This window comes from Hylobates moloch, unplaced genomic scaffold (genome assembly GCF_009828535.3).
Source record: "Hylobates moloch isolate HMO894 unplaced genomic scaffold, HMol_V3 SCAFFOLD_21, whole genome shotgun sequence".
Taxonomy (NCBI): Eukaryota; Metazoa; Chordata; class Mammalia; order Primates; family Hylobatidae; genus Hylobates; species Hylobates moloch.
Window position 1 is genome coordinate 34,969,448 of NW_026652296.1, and position 15,514 is coordinate 34,984,961.

Genomic DNA, 15,514 nt, shown 5'->3' on the forward strand with positions numbered 1-15,514 from the left:
ACACACAAAAATTCTCCATTTTGGAGAGCAGCCCAAACAGTGGCTCCTCCTTAACTGGCAAACTTTGCCCTAGAAGCTCCTTCACCTCCACCCCAGAGAGCTTCAGGGGAACCAGTGCTAGTCCACTCCAACGCCTGTCCCTACCTGCCCACTGGTTCCTAATGACCCAACAGTCCTCTGTTGCAGAGCTCTCCAGTTACGAGGAGGAAAACAGACACTATTCTCTGCCACCAACTCCCCATCCCAGCCAGCCTCCCAGCACACAAGAGCCTCTGCAAAGAAACCATAGTGCAAGCACATTTTCTTATGGAACTATCCTGGATCCCTCCTCTGTCCCATGCCTCAGGATTCTCATCCAAGCACCCTATTTCCCTTCCAACGTAGAGCCACGCCCTCATCATTTTCAACATTTTTTTTTTGGAGACAGGTGTGTTCTTGGTTATTCGACAACTCCATGATCAATGTGGTACTTTATTTAATACGTCTGATTTCACTAATGCACAAACAACCTTGCCTGAGGTTGGTATGATCATTCTCATCTTACACATGGAGAAGCTGAGACTCAGAGTTTCCAAGACACCCCAGGTCACAGTCACTGGCAAGGGCCGTCCCCAGATCTGAGCCTTCCGCGCAGCCCAGGCTGCTCCCAGCTGCACCGGGTTGCGGGTCTCACTCTTCTCCGGGGCCAACGTCTTTATAACCCGTAATAATTTTAACTGATTATTTTATGCCTTGGAAGAGCTCAATTTTGAGACTGCGGTTGAAGCTTTCACATCAGGAAATGCTCACACCATGGACCAGAGAGGGTTTAGAGCCATTCTATCCTAAGGTCCCCATCCCTGCAGCGAGAGAAGGGTCAGAAGTGAGCGGGCAGAGGACGCGTTCCCTGCTGGCTGCTGGCGGCACTAGGGGCTCCTGGCAACGACGCCTGTGAGCCGCGCCTTTCCAGCGCGCATCAAACCCAGCTTTCAGACACTGAGGGTGACATCCTGTGAGGAAGACAGCAGCAGTTATTGGAAAGGGGCCGGGTGAAGTCCTGAAGTACTGATTGCTTAGGCTCCACGCACCACGCTGGGTAGACCCTTTCTTCAAGGCAGCTTCTGAGTTGGACATGCCCATTTTGCGGATGGGGGATGAAGGCTTCTGAATGTTAACTAAGCCGCCACGCTGAAGAGCCAGGATGATTTGGACCCCCAGCTGCCTTCCCAAGCCCACCTTCTGCTGGTCCACCTCCTCATCCCAGGATCTAAGGAACCTGAGGGAAACGAGAGCCCTGTATTAGTAAAGGTTTCCCAGAGAATAAATAGTTATAGATCAATAGCTATGAGGAGATTTATTATAGGAATTGGCTCATGTGGTTATGGAGACTGAGAAGTACTCCCATCTGCTGGCTGCAAGCTGGAGAACCAGAAAAGCCAGTGGTGTAATTTGGTTCAAGTCCAACAGGGTGAGAATTGGGCTAGCCTTGGGGGGACAGAGGGTGGGGGGATCTGTGTAAGTCCCAGGATTTGAAGGCCTGAGAACCAGGGCACAGATGTCCAAGGAGAAGATGGATGTCCCAGCTCAAGTAGAGAGAGTGAATTCATCCTTCCTCCACCTTTTTTTTCTATTCGGGCCCTCAGTGGATTGGACGGTGCCCACCCACACGGTTGAGAGCAGATCTTCACCCAATCCACTGAGTCCAGTTCCAACCTCTAGGGGACAGCCTCACAGACACACCTAGGAATCATGTTCTACCCGCTGTGTGAGTATCCCTTAGCCTAGTCAGGGTGACAAATTTAGCCACCACTAGCCCTCTGTACAAGGCCACTGCCCCACTCCCTGGGCTGGCTTCTGATGCTGCCTGCAGGCCAAAGCACCAAGATCCTGGCTAGGGTCCCCATCCTCTGAGCCATGCAAGGACATTCCTTCCCTCCTGTCTAAAGCCCTTCACCCTTCTAACCACTCAGCTCCGGTGGCCAAGGCTTTGAGGGGGTAGCAGAGAAAGCTGTGTATTCAAACCCCTGTAAGAGGATGTCCTAAGTTTGTCTTGGATGGAACTAAACCATCCCACATCCATAACTGTGGGATCCCTGCCATCCCAGAATTATCTTATATTCACAACTCTGACTTAAGGCACAAACAGAAGCTACTGTCTGACACATTGGCCCTTGGCTGGTACACACAGATTTGAACCATCTGTTGGGCAGTTTGCCCGAGGCTTGTCTTGCTTTTGGCAGCCCATATTTATCTACAATGGGTCTCTGATATGAGGGTAGGCTTTGCTGGAGGCCAGGGTAACAGAGCGTAGGAATTAGGCATGTGTCTCCTTCCTTGATTTTCCAAGATGCCTTTACAGAATCCTCAACCTGCTGACACTTGCTGACTAGTAAAGCACTTCCCTTTTCTACAATTGTACTTATGAATATCAGATAAAGGCAGGAAAGGTTGGGAGCATGCGAAAGAGCCCCTAGCAGCTGTGTGGGGAAGCAGACAGCTCCCCTGTGGGGCCTGTGATGGTGCATTCGTATCACAGTCTTGTGTGCAAAGAGACCCGGACTGTTCTTCCCACTTGCTGGAACAAAGAGGTGGCACATCTTGTTGAAGGTAAAAAGAGCCAAAGGCTTAGAAGGAACTTCCATGAGACTCTCCCTCTCCTCTATTGGTGCTCATTCAGCTGAGAATATGTACAATGATATCCTGGCCTGGGATAAAACAGACCAGGTGCTAAGAGAATCACTGATGTCACATGATATCATTGAAATGTTTGGGGCAGGGTGTCCTCCCTCCGGGCCTTGCCAGGTACCCCTCCACTCTGCTGCTCCATCTCACTCCTGCTGACTCATCCACCATGGAACAATCCAGAAAAGCATGAGAAAAGCACTTGGCACTTCTTGTATGGGAAGACATCATGGTGGCCACATCCCCCATGGGTGTTCCTATCTTCTGCGCCAGAGCTGCAGAGAACCCAAGCGGTGGCTGCGGCACTCACTGCCTACCCTGCCTCCTCCATTCCCGTCTTCACAAAGCTGCCAACTGTCTTCCAAAGGGAATAAAAAATAAAAGCAGAGTGAACTTGACATCCTATACCTTCCAGCATTATCCCTCTGAACAAAGTAGAAATGGTGCAACAGCTGAAGGAAAGGACTCAGAGAGGAGAGAACGGAAGAATGATGAGATGTGATGAGTTGGTGAAGTCAGGCCCCAGGAAATCCCACACCAGCAGCATCAATCCGCCTCCTGTATCCAATGCTGAGGGATCAAAACTTGGAGCCCAGGGCTGGAGCCTTGGGATTCCTCCCCAAATCACACTGGCATGACTGTGTGCAACCCCGGAGTTGGGCTCATGTTTCTTCTAGAATCGTAGAATATAAGGCACAATTTATTCTATCCTTTCATCTTCCTGCTTTAAGTTTAGAAATTGCTGGTGGCTTTCCCTTAAAGGGAGTATATTTAAATTATTTTGTATTAAGTTTTTAAGTTTCTTAAGGCAAAATATTGATGGTACCATCACCATCTTGGTCTGAAAGTCATGTTCACATTATAGAAAAGACTTTTGCTAGACTGAGTCTTCCTCAGTCAAAGATTATATCTTGAAAGTATATACTAGGTTAAGCAACATTTTTGAAATGTTATCATACTTTAATCAGAATTTCACACACAACACATTAAGAGTAGCAATGGTGAAGTCAATGTCCTTATTTTCAAAAAAGCATTTTTCTCCAGTTTATTTTTATGGACATAATGTTCACTTCCATTCAAGAACATCTCTTGATAAGTAGAAATAATTTTTCAGGCAAAAACCTGATGTTCTAAGTTCAATAATAACCTGTTTCTACACTATGCCAAATTCTGGTATGAAGAGAATTTCTACTGACATGGTAATTTTTTTCACACATTTTATGATTTTTAAAAAAATAGCCAGGTGTGGTGGCTCACGCCTGTAATCCTAGCACTTTGGGAGGCTGAGGTGTGTGGATTGCATCAGCCCAGGGGTTTAAGACTATCCTGGGCAACAGTGAGACCCTGTCTCTATTAAAAAAAAATCATAGGATATCCAATAGTCAAGAGTTCTCTGGTTTCAAATGTCTGCCAGAAAAATAATCTACAAATCAACTTGTCTAAAGCAAAAGTCATTATTCATGATAGCTGCCACCAATTTCTAACTATTATGTTGTTGATAACAGCATATAGCAAGTCAGTCAATTCAGTTATTGGGAATATTTTCAGCTCTTAATGTTGGTATGTGTGCAGCATAGGGTTAAGACTGTGGGTGTAGGATTCACACTTCCTAAGTTCAAATCTTTGTTTACTATTTACTAACTGTCCAAACTTGGGCAATCGACTAAACTGCAATTTCCTTATCTTTAAAATGGAGATAGCATATTCCTCCTAGAGTTATTTTAAGGATTAAACAGGCAAGTAAGACCTAAGGCGATTATTGCAATGCTGAAAAAGCCTTATCAATTTCTCTTATTATATTTCTCAAACTGTGTAGATCATGCTTGGAGAATGAAGTGTTTAAGTTGGTCAATTGAAAATCTTTTCAGAAAATTAAATACCTTTGCTGTTAATAAGTCAAATCAATGTTAATAGTATTCTTCTATGTATGTCCATAGCTTTGAATTGTAATCCAGCCTATAGCCCGTATCATTTTGTTTGAGTTTTTAACAATAGACTTAATTTTTAAAGAACAGTTTCAGAGTTTCAGAACAGTTGATAAAACAGTAGAGTTCCCATATGCCTGTACCGAGTTTCCCCCATGGCTATCATCTTAAATTACTGTGGCATATTTGTTACAATTAATGAACCAATATTGATACATTATTATTATTAGCTAACGTCCATGCTTTACTCAGATTTCTTTATTTTTACCTAATGTCCTATTTAGGTGTTAGAAACCCATCCAGAATATCACATTACACTTAGTCACCATGTTCCCTTAGGCTCCTCTTGGATGTGACAGTTTCTCAGACTTTCCTTTTTTTATGACCTTAATAATTTTGAGGCATATTGGTCAAGTAGTTTGCAGGATGCCCCTCTAATGGAATTTTACACTTTTCTCATGATTAGGCTGGGGTTATGGGTTTTGAGGAGGAGGACCCTGAAGGTAATGTGCCATTTTCATCACATATCAAGGGAACATACTATCATCATGACCTTTCGCTGTTGATGTTGACCTTGATGACTGAAGACGTGTTTGTTAGATTTCTCCACTGCAAGGTTACCCTTCACCCCGTCCCTTTACCACACTGTGCTCTCTGTAAGGAAGTCACTATGAGCAGCCCACACTTAGGAGTGAAAATGTATGCCCCCCTCCTTGAGAGCACAGTATCTACATCAATTATTTGGAATTCTTCAACATGGAATATTTGCCTCATCTTCCCTATTTATTCAGTAATTTATTTATACAAGTATATTTTGTTTTATAATCCACCATCATTTTATTTGTTTTGTTGTTCAAACTGTGTTCCTAGTGTAAAGAAAAGATAAATATTTAAGGTGATGGTATCTGATTATCCTGATTTGATTATATGGATGTATCAGATTATCACATGTACCCCCAAAATATGTATATCTAGTATGTATCAATTAAATAATCATTCCAGTTTTGTCATTGGGAGCTCTTTCACACACACAGAGCTCTTCTGTGGTCCTTTTGACATATTCCCATCAATGCTTTTTAAAACAATAACAACAACAAAACCAACACTTTCTTACTTTCAAGCACTACAAGATGCTCCAATTTCATCTTGTATATTTTCTGCCCCAGTCCTTGATAGCAATTTCTCCAAGGAGCCTTGCTTCCTTTTACTGAAGAATGGCATCAAAAACTGAGATCTGGGAGCTAGGTGTGCTAGTTGCTACTTGGTGTTATTTTATTCAGGTACTTTCACCTCACAAAGCAAGGAAATATATGAATGTATACTCACCTGTATATAAAACGTAGCTATAAATATTTCTATGTGTAACCATTTACCTCTATATTAAGCTAGACATGAGTTCCTACTGATCTCTCCAACTGTAATCCTTTACCACATGGATCATTCTATTCTCCTAATTCCCTTGCTTGTCTGTAAAGTTTCACCCCAAAAGAGAGAAATCTTTTTCCCAACATTTGCCATTCATTTACTCAATTATTTAATTCCTCTATATATATATATATATATATGAGTATCAGAATTATTGACCCATGGGAAGCAATATTATCAACTACAGTACAGTGCTTAAATTCAGTTCTTTTCAATTTTAGTATTACACACTAAAACATTTCCAAAGTTACTGAGGTCAGCATCTTTCTGCCCCCCTCACTTCAATGGGGTTGAACATTATCATTTTTAACCAATAAACAAACAACTGGATGTTAATACAAACGGAACTTCATGTTCACATGTCTATACAAACAAACATTTCACTTGTTTAGAAAAAAGTAAGTTATAGAATAAAAGATAAAATATTAACATTTTATATAAATATAAGATCTGATGTAAATTGTCTTCAATAAAGTGTTCATATCCCACATATTTTATCAAGCTTGCCAAATATTGTTCATGCAATCTATCAACTGTAATTCACCTTGGCTTTTGCTAATTACAAAAGTGTTCTGGCCAGGCTTGGTGGCTTATGCCTGTAATCCCAGCACTTTGGGAGGCTGAGGCAGGTGAATCACCTGAGGTCAGGAGTTTGAGACCAGCCTGGCCAACATGGTGAAACCCCATCTCTACTAAAAATACAAAAATTAACTGGGTGTAGTGGCAGATGCTTCTAATCCCACCTTCTCAGGAGGCTGAGGCAGGAGAATTGCTTGAACCCGAGAGGCAGATGTTGCAGTGAGCTGAGATTATGCCATTGCACTCCAGCCTGGGTGACACAGCAAGACTCTGTTTCAAAAGAAAAAAAGAAAGGTTATCCTTTCTGACCACTGCTTTTAAATCTCCACTTTATTTTTTCCTGGGAAATAAACTTTAGGCACTTGAACCACAGCAAGCCTTGACCTCAGCCTGGAATAAACCACACTAATTTGTTGAACCCCAGGCTAATTTGTTGAATCCTCTCTCTGTGTATGTGTATTGCTTTTTTTTTTTTTTTTTTTTTTGAGACGGAGTCTCGCTCTGTCGCCCAGGCTGGAGTGCAGTGGCGCGCTCTCGGCTCACTGCAAGCTCCGCCTCCCAGGTTCACGCCATTCTCCTGCCTCAGCCTCTCCGAGTAGCTGGGACTACAGGCGCCCGCCACTACGCCCGGCTAATTTTTTTGTATTTTTAGTAGAGACGGGGTTTCACCGTGGTCTCGATCTCCTGACCTCGTGATCCGCCCGCCTCGGCCTCCCAAAGTGCTGGGATTACAAGCGTGAGCCACCGCGCCCGGCTGCTTTTTAAATTTACAAATGAGACTAATATTTTCCTACCTTGCCACCTACATCAATATGTTTATATCATCTACACTTACATATTTATATCTATATCCACTCTTTTTAAATTTTGAGTTCTGGGGTACATATGCAGGATGTGCAGGTTTGTTACATAGGTAAATGTGTGCCATGGTAGTTTGCTGTACCAGTCAACCCATCACCTAGGTATTGAGCCCAGCTGCATTAGCTATTTTTCCCAATGCTCTCCCTCCCCCAACCCCACCCCCCGACAGGCCCCTGTGTGTGTTGTTCCCCTCCCTGTGTTCATGTATTCTCATTGTTCAGCTCCCACTTATAAGTGAGAACATATGGTGTTTGATTTTCTGTTCCTGCATTAGTTTGCTGAGGATAATGGCTTCCAGCTCCATCCATATCCCTGCAAAGGACATGATTTCATCCCTTTTTGTGGCTTCATAGTATTCCATGGTATATACATACCACATTTTCTTTATCCAATCTATCATTGATGGGCATTTGTGTTGATTCCATGTCTTTGCTATTGTGAATAGTGCTGCAATGAACATACGTGTGCATATATCTTTGTAACAGAATTATTTATATTCCTTTGGTTATATGCCCAGTAATGGGATTGCTGGGTCAAATGGTATTTCTGGTTCTAGATTTTTGAAGAATCACCACACTGTCTCCCACAGTGGTTGAACTAATTTACATTCCCACCAACAGTGTAAAAGCGTTCCTATTTCTCCACAGCGTTGCCATCATCTGTTGTTTCTTGACTTTTTAATAATCACCATTCTGACTGGCATGAGATGATATCTCATTGTGGTTTTGATCTGCATTTCTCTAATGATCAGTGATGTTGAGCTTTTTTTCATGTTTGTTGGCTGCATGAATGTCTTCTTTTGAAAAGTGTCTTTTTCATGTACTTTGCCCACTTTTTAATGGAGTTGTTTGTTTCTTTCTTGTAAATGTGTTTAAGTTCCTTGTAGACTCTGGATATTAGACCTTTGTCAGATAAATAGATGACAAAATTTTTCTCCCACTCTGTAGATTGCCTGTTCGCTCTGATAATAGCTTCCTTTTTTTTTTTTTTTTTTTTTTTTTTTGAGATGGGGTCTCGCCCTGTTGCCCAAGCTGGAGTACAATGGCGGAATCTCGGCTCACTGCAACCTCTGCCTCCCAGGTTCAAGCGATTCTCCTGCCTCAGCCTCCTGAGTAGCTGGGATTACAGGTGTGCACCACCATGCCTGGCTAATTTTTTGCATCTTTAGTAGAGATGGGGTTTCACCACATTGGCCAGGCTGGTCTCAAACTCCTGACCTCATGATCCACCCACTTTGGCCTCCCAAAGTGCTGGGATTACAGGCATGAGCCACCATGCCCAGCCTCTGATGACAGTTTCTTTTGCTGTGCAGAAGCTCTTTAGTTTAATTAGGTCCCATTTGTCAATTTTTGCTTTTGTAGCAATTACTTTTGGTGATTTCACCATGAAATATTTGCCCATGCCTATTCCCTGAATAGTACTGCCTAGATTTTCTTCTAGGGTTTTTATAGTTTTGGGGTTTAGGTTTAGGTCTTTAATCCATCTTGAGTTAATTTTTGTATAAGGTGTAAGGAAGGGGTCCAGCTTCAATTTTCTGCATATGGCTAGCCAGTTCTCCCAGCACCACTTATTAAATAGGGAATCCTTTCCCCATTGCTTGTTTTTGTCAGGTTTGTCAAAGATCAGATGGTCATAGATGTGCAGAATTATTTCTGAGTTCTCTATTTTGTTCATTGGTCTACGTGTTTGTTTTTGTACCAGTATCATGCTATTTTGGTTGTTGTCCCCTTGTAGCATAGTTTGAAGTCTGGTAGCATGATGCTTGCAGCTTTGTTCTTTTTCCTTAGGATTATCCTGGCTATATGAGATCTTTTTTGGTTCCATATGAATTTTAAAATAGTTTCTTCTAATTCTGTGAAGAACATCAATGGTAGTTTAAGGGGAATAGTATTTAATCTATAAATTACTTTGGGCAGTATGGCCAATTTCATGACATTGATTCTTCCTATCCATGAGCATGGAATGTTTTCACATTTGTTTGTGTTCTCTCTGATTTCCTTGAGTAGTGGTTTGTAGCTCTCCTTAAAGAGGTCCTTCACTTCCCTTGTTAGCTGTATTCCTAGGTATTTTATTCTCTTTGTAGCAATTGTGAATGGGAGTTCATTCATGATTTGACTCTCTACTTGCCTCTTGGTGGTATATAGGAATGCTTATGACTTTTGCACATTGATTTTGTATCCTGAGACTTTGCTAAAGTTGCTTATCAGCTTAAGAAGCTTTGGGGCTGAGACGAAGGGATTTTCTAGATATAGGATCATGTCATCTGCAAACAAAGACAATTTTACTTCCTCTAAGAAAAAAGAATCAAATAGACACAATAAAAAAATGATAAAGGGGATATCACCACTGACCCCAAAGAAATACAAACAACCATCAGAGAATGCTATAAACATCTCTATCCAAATAAACTAGAAAATCTAGAAGAAATGGATAAATTCCTGGACACACACACCCTTCCAAGACTGAAACTGAAAGAAGTTGAATCCCTGAATAGACAAATAACAAGTTCTGAAATTGAGGCAGTAATAAATAGCCTACCAACCAGAAAAAGTTCAGGACCAGATGGATTTACAGCTGAATTCTACCAGAAATACAAAAAGGAGCTGATATCCTTTCTTCTGAAACTATTCCAAATAATTGAAAAGGAGAGACTCCTCCCTAACTCATTCTATGAGGCCAGCATCATCATGATACCAAAATCTGGCAGGTATAAAACAAAAAAAGAAGACTTCAGGCCAATATCCCTGATGAACATTGATGAAAAAATTATCGCTAAAATACTGGCAAACCAAATACGCAGAAAATCAAAAAACTTATCCACCACGATCAAGTTGGCATCGTCCCTGGGATACAAGGCTGGTTCAACATATGCAAATCAATTAACGTAATTCATCACATAAAGACATCTAAAAACAAAAACCAAATTATTATCTCAATAGACACAGAAAAGTTCTTCAATAAAATTCAAAATCCCTTCATGTTAAAAATTCTCAATAAAGTAGGTACTGAAGGAACATACCTCAAAATAATAAGAGCCATTTATGACAAACTGACAGCCAATATCATACTGAATGGGCCAAAGCTGGAAACATTCCCCTTGAAAACTGGCACAAGACAAGGATGCTCTCTCTCACCACTCCCATCCAACATAGTATTGGAAGTTCTGGCCAGGGCAATAACGCAAGAGAAAGAAAGAAAGGGTATTCTATATCCACTTTTACTCAAATTCTTTTAAACCTCAAATTGTAAAAGACTACTGTCAAAGCTAAAACAAAATTATGTTGGGGATTTATGCCATATATCACTGCAATGAGGTAGAACTTCAGGAACTGTTAGCTCCTAACCGTTTAGTCAAAGAGATATATTAAATATACTGATTTTAAAGTCATCCCTCTGACTTCCTGAACCAACGAATATTTTTCCTGAAGGCATACAAAATTCAAAATTAAATAAAAAGGTATTTTTGAAAATAACTACCACATTTCTGAAATGAGAATGGGGCAGCACAGATGCACGTTGACAGCTACCTCCATCGTTTAAAAGGGAGTTTCTGAGGCAGTTCTAATGAAGTGGCAATTTTGCAGATAATGTAAAATTCAAAAACACTAAGGAGATGTTAGGCACAAACACGCCAAGCACATAAAGCAGCATCTGGCAGTTTCCCTTTGGAGGCCTCGTGTGCCAGCATTTCACTTAGATAAGAAAAAAGTCCCCTATTTTCAGCAATCTTCTTAAATGCTTTAATTTGACACTATCTGAAAGTGATACTTAAGTTGTGGTAAATCACATTTAATTGCAGCAGCCTACTCTCTATTATTTCACTATTGCTTCCATTTCTCTCTAAGTTCTCAAAGACCTCATGGAAAATAAAATGTTCCTTAATGGAAGTGCTTTCATTCTCAGTGCCTTTTTGCCCATTTTGGTCAATTATTTTGACATATGCTAAAGCAGTAGCAGTCATATTAAAAGGCCAAGTAAAGCTGAAAAGTATAACTCATCTCTAAGAACATTTGGCTGTGTTTCTATATTACCTGCTTAAAGCGTCTAAATCTTGTTTTTAGCCACTCTCCTGGTTCTCTACCTCTAATGTTGGAGTAATGAGTTCGTGAAGTGCCTGCCAGCCATGAGGACTAGGGGCTCGGGGTACAGATAAAGAAGACACAGACCCTGCCCTCCAAGAGGCTGCAGGAAAGAAGGACAGGCCAATCAGTGCTCCTGAGACAGGGTGGCCCCGCTTCTGAGTCTTCTGTTTACTGAGAGCCTTTGTGCTGGATACTGGGCTGCTCCTCCACATTCATTACTATCTGACATGGTTTGGATCTGTGTGTCCACCCAAATCGCATGTTCAATTGTAATCCCCAGTGTTGGAGGTGGGGCCTGGTGGGAGGTGATTGGACATAGGGCCACTTTCTAATGGTTTGGCACCATCCTTCTAGTGCTGTTCTCATGATAGACTTCTCACAAGACCTGGTTGTTTACAAGTGTGTAGCACCCTCCCCATCTCTCTTCCTCCTGATCCAGCCATGTAAGACAAGCCTGCTTCCCCTTCTCCATACTTCTCTTTACACCATGATTGTAAGTTTCCTGAGGCTTCCCCAGCCATGTTTCCTATACAGCCTGTGGATTCATGAACCAATTAAACGTCTTTTCTTTATAAATTACCTAGGCTCAGGTATTTCTTTATAGCAGTGTGAAAAAAAAACTAAAACAGTCCCTCCTGACAGCAATGTCATGATGCAGGAAGAGAGCCTTACATTTAGGTAAGGATGCTTGGTCCTCTGAACATACTGGTCCTTTTTATAGGTCCATGGTTCAGGCCACCTTAAAGAGGCAACTTGGGTGTTCTCCATCCAAGCATGGACATGGGAATTTTGAGAAATAAGACTCTGGGCTCTGGAGGTTCTTGTTCTCTGGTTATCCCATCTGAAGTCCAGCTACCTCTGGAGAACAGCAAGTGGATGTGGATGAATTAGTTCTCAGTGATTCCTAGAGCTGGGTCCCAGTCTTGGGATGCAATTGAAGCCTCTTTCCTCTTCATTAGGCCCATTTACTGAAGAGCCTGAGTTTCAGAGGAGTTAGTGGACTTGCTCAGGTCTTGACAGATAGTTGGAACTGAAAGCTAAGTTTCTCCAGACCACGACAGAGGTTGCCATGGAGGTGCAGAGAAGATAATGAAAATCATGGTGGTAGATGGAGGTGGAAGAGGTAGCTGGTAAAACAGAGTAGGCACCCCAGAAATTATGCTAAATCATTTATTTAATTATTTTTAGTAATTAATACATTCCTCCCCCTATATGACCAGAGTTCTTATAGCGTTGGGAGAAATCTTTGAAATTATGTGGATCATTCCTGGCCTCCCAAGACTGGCAGAGAGGCACTGAGGCTCTCCTTGGTCATCTTTAGGGATAAGGAGCTCATGCATGAATGGGGCTGGGGGTCCTTGGCAAATTCCGACCACTGGGGAATCCCTTATCAAAATTTACAAAGAGGAAGCAGGAAGCTCCTTATTTCCAGTGTATATCACTCTTAACTAAAGCTCAGAGAAATAAGATATTCTCTATGGCACTACTCAAAACCGTGTGCCATGATGAGTTGGCAGGATCAGAAGAAAGACCTTTTGTGGATGCCTACCTAGATGGTTGCAGTGGATACTGGAATTTGGGTTTAGAAAGAAAAGGACAAAGGGGATGCTACAAATAATGTCAAATTGATGCTTTCAGTTTGTGTGGGTCAATATTAGCTTGTTGGGAAACAAGTGCCATGTAGTCTGTGACATATTTAAGGCACTGATATCCTAAGAGTAAGGAAGAAATAGTGTTGAGCAATATTCATCAGAGAAGTGGGGTGTAAGAAAAGGCTACATATGGTCTGTGAGTCAGCATGCTGGGACTGAATTTCTAACCTCCTGGTTCTTAATTTCCTCATCTGTATAATGAGAGACTTGTTGAAGATCTTGCCAATATTCTACAGTGGGTTTTAATTTTTTTACATACTTGGTGAAAAAAAAAAACACATTTTTTCCCCTCAGTCTGATACTAGCTGGTCTAAGTCTCCATCCTTCTGGTTAGAGGAGCATTTTCCCTCAGTCATGTTTTCTACGAATCTCTAGGTGTCATGCAGTCTAGAACATTCAAGTAAGGATTCCTGGTCCTCTGAACACTTTGGTCCCTTTTAAAGGTCCATGGCGCCAGCTACCTTGAAGAGGCAACTTGGATGTTCTCCAGCTAAACTTGAACATGGGAATTTTCAGAAAAATGGGAGTTTGGGCTCTGGGGGTCCTGGTTCTCTGGTTAACCCATCTGAGGTCCAACTACCCTCTGGAGAACAGCAAGGAGACAGATTTGTTCTCTGTGATTCTTAGAGAGATGGCTCTCAGTCTTGGGAAGCAATGGAAGCCTCTTTCCTTTCTCATTAGGGCCATTTACACCTTTCCCAACTTTTGATTTATTCCTCCATGCCATACACTGAATCCATTGTCATCATATGCTTAATTTTTCTGTCACATAAGCCTTCAGTGAAGGATGTCTTTTGGGTGTCTGAAAAAATTCTGTTTTTAACCATATGTCAGTTTATCTTTGGTTGTGTGCTGAACATGGTATTTGTAAAATGCTTGTTGAAATAATTTGAGGGCAAGGATAATGTTACCTTCCTCTGAGGAGGATTTGATTTGTCTTTGCAAGGCACCTCAGGGAGCTTGCAATTCAAGATCAGGTTAATTCAAGCACAGGACTTTTTACCAAGCAACTTAGAAATATTTAAATAATTGAACAATTGATACATCTGTACAGGTGCCTCCCAAAAGAATATCAGCCCTAAATGCCCCCAATACTTAGAAAGGTTAAGTTCTTGTTAATATGGCTATATAACATATCACTCCCAAATTTAGGATTTGAAACAATAATGATTATTTCTCATGGTTTCAGTGGGTTAGCTCAGAAGCAGCTCAGCTGGGTGGTTCAAACTCAGGGTCTCTCATGATGTTGCAGTCAGATGTGAGCAGGAACTGGAGGCTCCAATTCCAAGGTGGCCCACTTACAAGGCTGGCACAGTGGTGCTGGTGATCGGCAGGAACCCTTAGTTCTTCTCCATGTGGATCTGTAGATGAAGCTGCTCGAGAGTCCTTGGAGAGTGGTGGCTGGCTTCCCCAGAGAGAGCGATCTAAGAGGTGGAAGACACAATGCCTTTTGTGACCTAGCCTTGGAATTCATACCCCATCACTTCCTCCACATTCTATTGGTCACCCAGAGCCAGCCCTGATTCAATGTGCAAGGGAACTAACAAGGACATGAATACGAGGAGGTCGGAATCATCACAGGCTGTCTTGCAGACTGGTTACCACACACAGAAATTGGGACTTGAATCCAGGCCTCTCTGATGTCAAAGTCCTTGTACCTCACTGTGCTGCCCTCCCCAAGCAGCCTCTTGAATCTGTGGATCCCTCTAAGTGTAATGTCACCTTCAGCCTGCAACAGTACAGAATGGATAAAGTAGTGATATTAAACATGCTGTAAGAGAAGAAGAGAAGCCTAGGCTCCTTGAGCATGGTTATAAAATGGGGACCAGTGAGCAGAGGATGGGCTCAAGAAGAAGAATTGAGAGGGGCTTGGTTAACTATCCCCAACTGGACATTCTGCTTTTTGCTGTCCCTGGCATCAGCTATCAGAAAGTCTCTGTGGGTGAGTCTCTGAGCACTCTTTTATGCCATTAACTACACCCCTGCAAAGCTTCCGTTTGAAGGGTTTGGATTTTCTTAGGCAGTGCCAGGTTTTCAGAATAGAAATTGACTTGTTTCTCCCCCAGAAAGTCTATAGCCTACCGTGTTTAACCCCAACCTCTAGTAATAGCTCAATCCACGCTGATCCCCCAGGGTTTGCAGAACAGAGTCTCGGTTGGAAACGCTGCAGTGAGTAGCTTGCTGTTTTTCTCTTTTTCTTCCACTTTATTTTATATTGATATTTAATGAACGTTTCTTTGGTGGTATTGCTATGTTCATTATTTGAACTCTGAAAATTGAAGCCATAGAAAATAATTGTTGATTCACCACAGGGAGCCATATAAATATT

General features: G+C 41.9%; 1 long non-coding RNA gene across 1 annotated transcript; it reads right to left on the bottom strand.

The window, feature by feature from the left end:
- Positions 1–490: 490 nt before the first annotated feature.
- LOC131382254 (uncharacterized) lies at positions 491–14,577 on the bottom strand. Its single transcript, XR_009211555.1, has 3 exons — positions 14,488–14,577; positions 6,755–6,860; positions 491–1,255 (listed from the first exon to the last, which is right to left on the bottom strand). It is a non-coding gene; the product is annotated as an uncharacterized LOC131382254 (long non-coding RNA).
- Positions 14,578–15,514: the final 937 nt, after the last annotated feature.